A 13,718-nucleotide genomic window follows, 5' to 3' on the forward strand; every position below is an offset into this window, starting at 1 on the left:
TATGTATGAAACTGGTTTCATGAATATTTTTTTTATTACTGATTTCATGGATTTATTAATCTAATAACTTACGATTTTCATGAAATTTGACAATAATAAACCAAGCACAATATAACAAAATCTATTTTTTAATATTATAATTTAATTAAATATTTAAATGTTACCATTTATAAAATTTCATTAATTATGTTACCTTAATTAAAATTTATTAATAACTTTCATATTTAATAAAAAACAATGTAAATGACCAATATATCCTTAATGATTAAATTTAATTAGAAAAAAATGGAATTTTCCTATTGATCAAAATTAGTTTACACGGTTTCAAAAAATTGCACGGTTTTCATTTCAACGTGCCTATATATATATATATATATATATATATATATGTGTATGTGTATGTGTATGTGTATGTGTATGTGTATGTGTATGTGTATGTGTATGTGTATGTGTATGTGATTACTTTTAACTCTATTTCAAAGGGGGAGGGAAGGGGTGGGCTTATTCATTTTTCTAAAACAACTCAAGTGTCGGTAAAATTCCAAACTTGTGGAGGAGGGCATGCAACAACTTATTACTCGAGGACAAGTCTTCATTTCCTGAAAGTGGGCAATGTGTTATTTTATTAATGGATTGTATGATTTAAAGTCAAGATTATATATATATATATATATATATATATATATTAATTTTATACATGTTGTAATGGGGTTGGGTTCACGTAAGAACAAAAGGTTTTTCATTAGACCCGTAAGACCAATTTATGTTCATTGATCAACTTTATAAGCTAAAGATCTAATGGTATAAAGTTGCACGGTGACAATTTTGTGATTATTGAGAAGTCTCGTGACAATTTTGTGATTATGAATATTCAGAATGTAGATCTAATCCAATGGTTGATAATTGGTCTTACGGGTCTCATGAAAAACCCTTGCTCTCACGTGAACCCAACCATGTTGTAATGCGGTTAAATATAAAACTTTCTTATAAATAAAAAATTAATTAATTATTTATAAAATGTTTTACTCTTTAAATTATGGCGTTGTTTGCAAGTAAAATGATATTTTGATAACTAAATGAGAAATACAAAGGTTGAAGCATATAAAACTCATCAATCAGATAGGGGTTTTCTTTTTGAAGAAATAGTTCGTCTTTAAATCTCAAAAAAATTTGAGGACTTTGTTTTGACAACTTCAGTCTTCATCCCATGTTTGAAAGATCAACAATATTTGTAAACATTAAAATATCATATTATTATACTTTTCAAACAAGAAAAAAACTATAAGGCGAACTTATCGAAATAAAATTATGTAAAAGGACATGATGTATTGAATATTGAAATTACTCTTCGAGTTTTAACCAATTTATTGCATTTACAAAATGCTGGATTAACTTCTTTAACATACACCGTCATGAAAACAAAAAATAGTTGATGAGTGAATATTAAGTGTAAATAGTGTGACTTTATAATGTCGGATTGACCAACATGCATGATGTTGAACATATTGACATCATTTCTCAATGCTTTCTTCCCAAGAACATCTCTCCCGCTTATTCTAGATAATCTGCAAATAATCAAAATTCAACCTTCAAGAGTTTTCTAGTTTGGAACTTCATTGGTGTTAGTTTTGATGTCTGCAAAGTTTATTGGCTTCTCACCATGTCACCAAAATCAACAAGAGCCTATCAGAAATAACATTATTTCTGGAATATGTTGCAGTCAAATGTTAAATTTTGTTGTAACCAGAAACAAAAGATTAATACAACTATTTAATAAGAATATGTTCTTACTTGGATGTTAATCGGTAAAAAGATTTTAAAGGAAAAACTTGTAAGATTATCAAATAGAAAAATATGTACATCAAAATTATCTCGATAACTACTGATATTGGTAATTTAGGTATACAGACAGACTACGAATGATAATTATTTATTGATTATAAAAATTAATTATATATTATAATAATTGTGTTTTAATAACAAAAAGAATATAATAATAATAAAATATATTATTTTATTATTACTAAGATTATAATAATATTAAAGGTATTTTTTGGTATTTTTTTTAATGTGTAGTTTGAATTTATGCATGATTAAAATACAAATAAGAAAATGAATCTTTATCCAAGAACGATAACAAGAAGGATGATATACAAACATCAAATAGTAACATTTGAGATACAAATAAACTCAAAACCAAAATGGAGATGATAGCCACTTCTAATTGTTAAATTAGATAAATTATTATATTATAGTGTACGCCACCGATATAAAATAATACAGAAAAGATTGAACTTTCCATTTTGAAACCAAAATTTTGATACCGAGAACTGAAATTAAGTTATCCAGATCTAGATAAAAGAAAACGAAAAACCAAGAAGAGAATTAGGACAAGCAGAGGTAACCCAATTGAAATTTTGGGAAATTTAAGAAAGGATTTTTTGACTTACTCTTCCAACTTCATCTGCATTGATTAGAAGAAACTTGTTTCATGTTGTGTGAACCTGCAAGTCTTTTAATGAGTTATTGGCCATACACATGGAATCCCTCTCAGTTTTCTAGCAAGCTACGTCCATGTCGATCCCGCCAATAGCAACAAGTTAGCAAACACCTGTAGAAAATGTCGTTAGATTCAGCTATTTGGCGTTTTACAGTTGCAAACATTGATTCTATACGGGAAAATTCTTGAGAAGAAGATGCTGGAAGCGAAAAACGAGAACTTGATCATAGCCGAAATCGAACCAGAGTTGAGAAAACTCTGGAAAAATGGTGGAACCTCTAGAAATTTCCCAAATAGAAGCTCCTATTTCGAAGAATGAATACAAAACGATGATTTCATGAGCGGCAACGAAGCTAAAGAGGTGTAATTTTGTTATTTTTTTTATAACTCTCGATTTTGAGAGTTATTTGTTGTTAAATACTCCTATTTATGTGTTTTATGTACCCATTTTGCCTTTATCTTGTATTTTTGGTCTAAAATATTTTTAAGAGGTGATGAAAGGTCAAAGATCTGATTTTATTCTGCAAAATCGTCACTGCTGGATAATGCCTGCGGCCTGCCCATTTTCTGCCCTCTGTGAAAATTTCTTCAAGGCAGATTTGGAAAAGGTTAAATACCCTTTTTCTAAGTACTTAAAAGAATTAAATCTGCAGTGCATTCTGGAAATTTCACAATATCTAAAGGGATGAGCCATTTTGTATAAAAATGACTTAAAGTACTTTTTCCCTTAAATTAAGGGAAATGTCATCTCTACCTTTTTCATTCTTTTAGAAAAGGTGACAAGGCCAGAAGATCTTACAAGAAGTGAAATGAAGTCTTTACTCTAAAGTTGGAAGGATGCTTTCTTCTTTTGGATAAAAGGGATGTCCATCTCTCCCTTTCTCCTATAAATTTAAATAATTTACTCTCATTTGGAAGACATATCTCTTGGAGCATTTACTCTCAACTGAAAATCTGGAGCAGTAACTCAAATTTAATTTTCTGTATTTACTTCTTGTCTCGTATTTAATTTTAAGCTACGTTTATGTCCACTGTATGCACATTGAGGGCAACAGTTTTAGTAAAATTTCAATTCAAGTATTCTTTATACATTTCTCTTCTTCTTCTATGTCTGTAATTTTATTATGAGTTAATCACCCTTTTTGGGTGTGGGTGTGAGTCAAACTTAAGACTTGTAGGCACACTTGGGTGTTGCCATTGTTATTAATTCTTAAGTTTGGTCACTTAAAATCGGGACTTAAACTCAACGCGGATAAGCCGATCACTTTAAAGTGTTAATACTATATCATTGATCCAGAGATGGACGAATTCGAAATACGACTTAAGTGATGCACAAAGATTTGAAAAGTCTTTGATAATCATGTAGAAATACGGATTTGCACGTTTTTAGCTAAGGTTCAATTATTAGTCGAGATTTACACTACAAAGAGATTTGAGTATAAATCTTTAGGCTAAGGGAACTAGATATTTTTTTATCACTTAGCTAATTCAGCAAGCTTAAAATTGATGATAGTGGGAACTTTGTGGGTACTCCGTGGGCACAATATATGAATATTCACTTTCGAGAGATTGGAGTTTTTATAGAAGTCCCATGAGTTTATAACCATCTTGTTCTTACAGTCATCTTAAGGAAAACTCACACCCATACCCATCTCTTAATTTAAAAAGGTTTATTTCGTATTCTAAACTTTTTACCAACAAAATCCAACTTTTATTCACAAACCGAAACATGCTCAAGAAGTTCATGAAACTCTCTGATTCTCAGTAGTCCAATCCATGTGGAAACAATCTTGGTACTATACCACTTTATTACTTGAAGCGATCATAGTGTCGGCTTGCACTTGCACCGCCACTGTGGGGACTTTGTGCCCATTGTGTGAACACTTACGGGTCCAAGCTGTCAATTTTTTGGCGCCGTTGTCGGGGAATGGCACGATTTTTATCATGAGATATTGAATTTTATTAGAGCCTTGGTCATTTGTTTCAATCGTATTTTCCTTGTTGTATGCCACATATACAACACGGTGAGCTTTTACCTCTTGATCTTGAGTTAGAAAGAACCATTAGGAGACGTAGAAAAGGTAGAAATAATCGGTGAAATCCCACTTTAAATCGTACCATGGGGATAATCTACCTCCTGGGGAAGCCACAGTTAAAATTGCCGATGACAAAAATAGAGGCATATGAGACTACGCAACTCCCAAATTCGGTCAATTGGCTGCGGGAATAGGTAGACCCGAATGACAACAACATCTTTTGAACCAAAACCGGTAATGTTTCAAATGATTTCCACAATGGGTTAGTTTGGGGGATTATCGTCGGAGATTCCGTACTCTCATTTAAAATCTTTATAGAAATGACTATCATTTTAAAATTCCCAGAGTCACACAAGAAGCCTTGCGCTTGACATTTTTCCTTTAAACATTAAAGGATAAAGCTAGAGCATGACTAAATTCTTAACCACCAAACTCGATCCTCACTTGGAATGATTTGGCGGGAAATTTCTAAAAAAATACTTTCTTCCGACAAGGAATGTAAAAAGTTAGAAATGAAATTATGATGTTTCGTGAAGAAGAGGATGAAGCAGTATCAGACGCTTGGGAAAGATTCAAGAACCTTCTACGAAAATTTCCTCACCACGAATACCCTCATTGTATTCAATTGGAAACATTTTATAATAGATTTTCCAGTGCAGCTAAAATTATTCTTGACACAACGGTCGGTGGCGCTTTAACATCTAAAACCTATAACGAGGGGTATGGCATTTTGGAATGAATTTCTAATAATAATACTGAATGGTCCAACCCTCGTGCTATTGTTTCTAAATCTGCCTTGGTTATTCATAAACTTGATGCCATCTCTTCTTTAAATGCTCAAATTGTAGCTTTAACTAATTTGGTTTAAAACGATTTAAACTTAAATGGAGGAAAAATCAAGTTCAATCCATAATGTCCAATCCATCTATGACCGAATCTTGTGTCTTCTGCAGTGAGGGTCACTGTTATGAATTGGATACCTTCCTAGAGGTTCTTTTTTAATTTGAATCAGGTCTCCTTTGCCCTGGAAATCCTGTCTCGATAAATTATGTTGGGAGTCAGGCTAGAGATAGCCTATTTTCTCCCACATACAATCCAAATTGGAGAAATCACCCACATTTCTCATGGGCAGGAAATCCTGGACTTCAACCCCTCGGGACAAGCCAAGTCCATAATCGACCTCCAAATCCCCCATGATTCCATCAAGGTGGTCATCACATGTACCGAAGTGGGCAATACTCACAATCACATGCACCTAGACAACAAAGTGCATCAGAAAGTAATGGTTCAATCGAATCTTTACTTAAAAGTTTTATAAACCAAACCAATGCCACTTTGAGAAGTTTTGAGACCCAACTCAGCCAATTTGCCGCTGATCTTAAGAGTAGACCTCAAGGAACCTTGCCTAGTGACACGGAAACACGTAAAAAACATATCAAGGCCATAACTTTAAGAAGTGATAAAAACTTGGGTAAATCTAGGAAAGCATCTAATGCACCGATCTGTCAAGAAAATAATTCACATTCTTTTGACAAATCGGAATTTCCGATTCTATTTTCTCCAGCTGAGGTAACATAGAATCCGATTTATGTCCAGAAAATAACAGCTCTGCCTAGTTCAGACACTGCCCAGTCTCCAACGCAGACTGCCCATATGTGCCCACTCCCCAACAGAAAAAGACCGGTCCAACAGACTTAGATCTAAGAGATTTACCTTTTCCAGATAGGATGATAACCAAAAACATGGATGTACAATTTAAGAAGTTCTTGGACATCTTTAAGCAACTTTATATTAACATACCTTTGGTAGAAGCTCTCGAGCAAATGCCTAGCTATGTTAAATTTTTGAAGGACATCCTTAACAAAAAGAGAAGACTAAGTGAATTTGAGACCGTGTCTTTAACAAAGGAATGTGGTGCGCTCCTTACTTGCAAAATCCCTCTCAAGTTAAAAGACCCGGGAAGTTTCACCATCACATGCTCAATTAGAGGGAAGGAAGTAGGTCATGCCCTTTGTAACCTTGGAGCAAGTATAAATCTCATGCCTTTGTCTATATTTAACAAATTGGGAATATGGGAAGTCCGACCAACCATTGTGACTTTTTAACAGATAGGTCTTTGGCATATCCAAAAGGAAAAATTGAAGACATTTTGGTTAAAGTGGACAAGTTTATCTTTCCGTTCGACTTTCTAGTGTTAGATTATAAAGTCGATAGGAATGTTCTGATTATCTTAGGAAGACCCTTCCTTGCCACATGTAGAACATTGATTAATGTGCAAAAAGGAGTGCTAACAATGAGAGTAAACGACCAACAAGTGACTTTCAATGTATTTACATCTCTTAAGTTCAATGAAGAAATTGAGGACTGTTCGTCTATTTACTCAGTAGGTCAGAGATTTAGATTTAAGTTTGTTAAATTGTGCCCACAGTAGGGACACAGTGGGTATATCAGAAGACATTTGTGAAGAAGACCTATTTGAGGATATAGCTTCCTTTGAACAATTGGACTTTAAGGATAGGCCAACCCAAATCTCATCCATTGTAAAAGCACTCGACTTAGAGTTAAAACTACTTCGTACACATCTTAAGTATACATATCTTATGGAAGGAGAAAAAATGGCTATAATTATTTCTTCCAACTTAAGTAGTGAACAAGAAGAAAGGTTGATAGATTTGTTGAAAGATCACAAGAAAACCTTTGGTTGGACCATAGCAGATATTAGAGGAATAAGTTCGTCTCTTTGCCAACATAAGATAATTTTGGAAGAAAATAGTGTTGGAAAGTTGCAACCTCAAAGAAGACTAAATCCCATCATGAAAGAAGTCATTAAGAAGGAAATTTTAAAGTGGCTAGACGTGGGTATCATATACCCTATTTCTAGTACTGGTTGGGTAAGTCCGATGCAATGTGTGTCAAAGAAAGGTTGTACCACGGTTATCACCAATGACAAAAACGAACTTATCCCAACTAGGACCATCATCGGATGGCAAATTTGCATAGACTATAGGCAGTTGAACCTAGCTACTAAGAAAGATCACTTCCTTTTACCCTTCATTGATCAAATGCTAAAAAGATTGGTCGGAAAAGAATTTTATTGTTTTTCGGTGGATACTCGGGATGCAATCAAATTCACATTGCATCTGAAGATCAAGAGAAAACCACTTTCACTTGTCCCTTCGAACTTTTTCTTTCCGACGTATGTCATTTGATTTGGTAATGCGTCAGCTACATTCAAACGTTGCATGATGTCGATTTTTTCAGACATGATTGAGGATACCATGGAAGTTTTTACGGATGATTTTTCGGCTATTGGCACCAATTTTGAAAATTGTCTTGAAAACTTAAAGAAAAATTGGAATATTGTGAGGCTCATGACTTAATTTCAAATTGGGAAAAGTGTCATTTTATGGTACAAGAAGAAATCGTTTTGGGTTATATGGTTTCTAAAAAGGGTTTGGAAGTTGACAAGGCAAAAATTGAGGTAATAATGCAATTGCTTGAGCCAACTTCGGTCAAAGGCATTCGTAGTTTTTTGGACATGCGGGTTTTTATTGTTGGTTTATTAAGGATTTTTTTAAAATTGTAAAACCTTTATGTAACTTATTGCATGTTGACCAAACTTTTGAGTTCACCTCCGAATGTAAAAAGGCATTTGAAACAATCAAAACAACTCTTGTCTCGGTATCTATTATCATTACCCCAAATTGGGTCATACATTTTGAGGTGATGTGTGATGTAAGTGATTGGGTCGTGGGTGCCGTTTTGGGACAAAGGCAAAACAAGATTTTTCACTCCATTTACTATGCAAGTAAGACTCTTGTTGAAGCTCAATTGGATTATACCACAACGAAGAAAAAATTACTTGCAGTAGTGTTTGCCATTGATCGTTTTAAATCCTATTTGATCGGTACTAAAGTCACCGTGCACACAGATCATTCCACCATCAAATATCTCTTTAATAAAGCTTATGCTAGACCATGACTTATTAGATAAATTCTTCTTTTACAAGAATTCGATTTAGAGATTATTGATCGCAAGGGAAACGACAATCAAGTAGTTGATCACCTTTCATGAATTGAAGGGAAGGTGTCAAGTGGGAGAAGTCATGAGATTAAGAAAATTTTCCTTAATGAATATGTTTTGGCCATTCAACACAATTTTCAAAACGAACATTCTTGGTATGAGGATATCGCCAACTATCTTGCATGTGGCCTTAAACCATATCATTTTCAGGAAATGGGTTTAAAAAATTTCTTCATGATTGCAAGCAATATTTGTGGGACGATCCATTTCTTTATAAAATGAGAGTGGACCAAATTTTGAGGAAATGTGTTCCGGATGGGGAAATCCAAGCTTTGTTAAAAGATTGTCATGCATCACCACACGGTGACCATTTTGGTGGACAACGTATCGTCGCAAAAATTTTACGAAGTGGATTTTTTTGGCCCACCATGTTTAAAGATGTTTTTGAATTTGGGAAAAGTTGTGACCAATGCCAACGAATGGGAAATTTGTCCCAACAAAATAAGATGCCCTTAAACAATATTTTAGAAGTTGAAATTTTCGACGTTTGGGATATTGATTTCATGGGACCATTTTCTATGTCTTTCAATAATCAATACATTTTAGTTGCGGTTGATTGTCTCAAAGTGGGTAGAGGCTAAGGCTTGCCCAAGAATGATGCCAAAACAGTAGTGAAATTTTTACATAAAACATTTTTGTCCGTTTTGGAACTCCCCAAGCCTTGATAAACGATGAAGGGACTCATTTCATAAACAAAATTCTAAGTGTCGTTCTTAGAAAATACAACATCCAATATAGAGTTACTACAACTTACCATTCACAAACAAATGGTCTTGCCGAACTTTCCAATCGTGAGATTAAAAACATTTTAAAGAAAGTTGTCAAGCCAAACCGTAAGGAATGGTCACTCAAGTTGGATGATGCATTATGAGCTTACTGAACCGCCTTTAAAACCACTTTGGGCATGTATCGGTATCAACTGTTTTTGTAAAGGTATGTCATCTCCCGTTTGAATTAGAATATAAGACATTTTGGGCAATTAAGGAATTTAATTTGAATGCAAATTATGCGAAAGAGAAAAGAAAGTTTCAACTCAATGAGTTGGAAAAATGGAGGCATCAAACTTACGAGAATGCCAAATTATATAAAGAAAAAACAAAAGCATGACATGATCGTAGGATTAATCAGCGAGTTTTTGGAAAATGTCAAAAAGTTATTCTCTTTAATTCTCGATTAAAGCTTTTTCCCGAAAAGCTTAATCAAGATGGTCGGGACCTTTCACTATTGTTGAGATGGGAAAGTTTGGAACAATAGATCTTTTGAACCTACAATATAATAGTATTTTCAAAGTGAATGGACATCGGGTCAAACATTTCTTCCCGGAAGGAAAGCTTGATCCAAGCCAAAAAAATTTCTGATTTTATAGATTAATTGTTCTATATAGTGTATATATTTCTTTTCTTTTACTTAGTGTTTGATTTTGCAATGTGTGCTCGCAGTGAGCACTTTGTGCCCACAGCCTGAACTGCTCAAAGTTTGGGTGGGAGTTTGTAAATTAATAAATATTTCTCTTTAAAAAAAGGAAAAACGGAAAAATGATGAATTCTTCTGATTTTGGCTGCTTTTGACTTTGCTTTGAAGCAAAAAGTTTTTTTCTTTTAATCCATTAACTGTTTTTTACCCAAAAGGTTTTGCAAAATATTTTTTTAAACCGGTTATTGCGTGGTTTTTTTCAAGAACCGTTAGCCAAAAAAAGGGGGGATGGGTTTCTTCTTCCTTACTCTTCCCACTCATCATCTTCCTCTTGTAGTTTCTTCATCGCTCTCTGTTGATCATCTTTCTCATTGATTTGATGATAATCCCTTTTACCTTTTGAAGTATTATTGTTTCTGTCTTTTCAGTTCCAACGATCATCACTGAGTCTGTTTAGTGATCGCTAAAACACGCATTGTAATCCTACAATGACATCGATACTTCAAGAAGACAAAACTCATACCCAAGAAGCTTTAGTGAATGTCGAAGACTATAACTGAAGATTAGTGATTGGCGCGTTCGTGATCTGAAGCGGTATTCAGTGATTACAACCTAGTCAACATATGTGTGAAGACTGCACAAGCCTCAATGAATGCTGAAGAGACCTCCAGTGTTATTCCAACATTCAGCGATCAAATGAAGCTTGCCATGCACGATTGTTTTTGTCTTGTCCTTCCACACACAAAGGACAAACCCATACCCTTTCAAGAGTATAGTATTGCACGGAGCTGACTAGTCAACTCTAGTGCCCACCAACTCCATGAAAGGATGTCTGCTCATGAATAGACAAAAGTACTATTCAGTGTTGCAAAGGACAAGCTTTCCTCTTAAAGCTTGACGCATGTTCTACCCCTTCTGATTTGCATTTAATGCAATAGGTATAAATAGCTGAATGCTCTCCTCATGCACTACACCTATCCACAACACACAAAAGAACACATACGCTTATCTTCAAGCAAGTTGGAATTTCTCTCAAAATTCTAAAGTTCCTATCCAAGAAGAACATCTTTATGTCTTTATTTTTTCGGCAAATTTCTTATATTTGCTAAGTATATTTGTGTGTAATCTTAGATTGTTTTTAGATAGGTTATCTTTACCTTTTCTATTTCCACAAACAATCTGTAAAAATATGTATTGATCATTCTATATCAATATATATTTTTAAATACGAAAGTTTTCTGTGTTTGTATTCATCCCCCCCCCTTCTACAAATTGTTCATCTACACTCTTGTAGACCCGGCTGGGACCAACAAGTGGTATTAGAGCAGTGTTCTCTTCTCATCTTGTTTAGTTTTTTATCTGCATTTTATTATCTCTTATTTCTCTCTGCTTTACAAATGGCTTTACAAAACCCAAACACAAACTTTCACGATAATGACTCTCTTGCCAAACCTCCCCGATTTATAAGAGACAACTTCAGTCTCCAAAAAAATCGGATGTCTCTTTTCATGGAAGGTGTGGATCCTGAGATCCCATACTATATAGAGAATGGACCTTATATTCCATACGCTATATCTCTGGCGGTTCCTGAAACAGCTACGACTACCGCGATTACTGAACGACATATTCCTAAGCTTCCTTATCGTTGGAGTGATGAAGACAAGAAAAAGGTGGCTATAGATACTCGAGCGAGATCTATAATAGCCATGTCTCTTCCTGACGAGGTTTATCATTCTGTTATGAAGCTTAGAACCTCAAAATCCATGTGGGACACTCTTTGTGTTCAATATGAAGGTACGTCCCAAGTACAAGAATTGAGGAAGATTAATCTAGTAAGACAATACAAAAGCTTTCTCTGTGGAAAGAATGAAATATTGTCTGAAGTACATCAACGATTTAATTGTCTTCTTATCGACTTGAAGACTGTTGGAAAAGAATATTCCAATTCTGAAACTTTGACGAAGTTTCTGGAATGTTTGGCAGAATCTTGGGATACATATTCTATGTGTCTCAGAATGTCCAATGATATGTCCTCCCTCTCTCTAAGTTCTCTCTATGGGATACTACTTAATCATGATCAGTCTCGTCAACTGAAGAGGAATCTCATCAAAGATTCCAGAGAAATGAAAAGCTCTCCGTTAGCTTTGATCTCTGAAGATTCTTCAGCTGATCTCTCATCTTCTTCTTCTTCTATTTCTCTTGCTTCTTCCGTTTCTTTAACGGAGTTAGATTCCACTAATTCTAAGGATTTTTCAGAGTCTGATCTTGCAGACTTTGATGAGTCACTGGCTCTTCTAACCAAGTCTTTTAGAAGATTTTCCAGAAAAAGTAACTTTCGTAGATCTCCTTCGTTGATTATCAAGGATAAGCCAAAGTTAGATCTTATTGACTAGGCTTCAACGATTTGCTACAACTGTCAACGCAAAGGTCACTTTGCGAGTGAATGCATGTTAAAGAAGACTGTGACGCCATCTTCAAAAACCCATCTTCCTTCAGATCCAAAGATAATAAATATCTAAAGCTAAAGGAGATGTATAAGAAGATGAAGAGTTCTCAGCGAAAGGGCAAAGGTCTTATCACTGAAGAACATGACTGGGCTGATTCGTCTGACGAATCATCCTCAGATGAGGAAGATACGGCATATCTCTGCTTAATGGTCAAGGATGTCAAGGAAAAAACTTCTAAGACATCAACCTCCAGTGATCCCTCATCATCCTCTCTTGCTCAGATATGTTCCCTGAATGAACCCTCTTCTTCTTCTTCTTCTGTCCCTGATAGCCTATCAACGTTAGAGACGTTAACAGTTGACTTATAATGCCCTGAATGGCAAATCAAAAGCAGAAATGCTTAATCTTGTTCTTCAAGAACAGTTGAAGATTTGCCATTTTAAGATCGAAGAAGATCTTAAAGATCAGGTCATTGTAAACCAGACCATCACTATCTAGCTTGAACAGGCTATAACTGAGCGTGAGCAAGCTATTGCTGAACTCAAGGCTGAGAAGGCTACCATTAAAAGATGGTTCTAAGCCTCTGAGATCATCAACGCTCAGATTTCTGCCAAGATTAAGACTGGTCTAGGCTTTTCCTATGATCAGAAAAATAGTGTCATTCACAGGTCCATGCTTAAGTTTGGTACTTTCTTCTCTTCTATTCCTGACACTTCTTCCTCTCAGTATTCTATCACTGAGAGTCATCTTGAAGGAACTCCTTTAAGTTCAGGTCGTAAAGACAAAGATAAATCCATTGTCAAGGCACCTCTTCTCAAGAAGGCTGACAAGTCACATAGATTAAGATCTATTCCTTCAGCTTATGCACCTTCTTCTTCCTTAGGGATCAAGATATATGAATCTTCTTAGAAATCTAAGTCTAAGCTCAAGGTGAATGTTTCACCTAAGGACTCTAAATCCTCAGGTGTTTCTCCTAAAACAAATGAGAAGGGAATCCTTGAAGCTTGTCCCTCTTCTGTTCCTTTGGTACTTTCTGGCCCTAAAGCTGGTTTCAGCTATAGGAAGTGTAGACACTATGGTGAAACTACACATATTGCCATCAAGTGTCCTTCTGCTACCAAAGTTGGTCCTCCAGCCAAGGGAAAGAAAGTAGCCAAGGATAATCTACCAAGGAGAAATCTACCACTAAAGTTGTAAAAATGACTAAAGTGAAGAAAACCACTGAAGCCTCTTCTTCAG

Source organism: Cynara cardunculus, unplaced genomic scaffold, assembly GCF_001531365.2.
Source record: "Cynara cardunculus var. scolymus isolate 2C unplaced genomic scaffold, CcrdV1 Un_Scaffold_465, whole genome shotgun sequence".
NCBI lineage: Eukaryota > Viridiplantae > Streptophyta > Magnoliopsida > Asterales > Asteraceae > Cynara > Cynara cardunculus.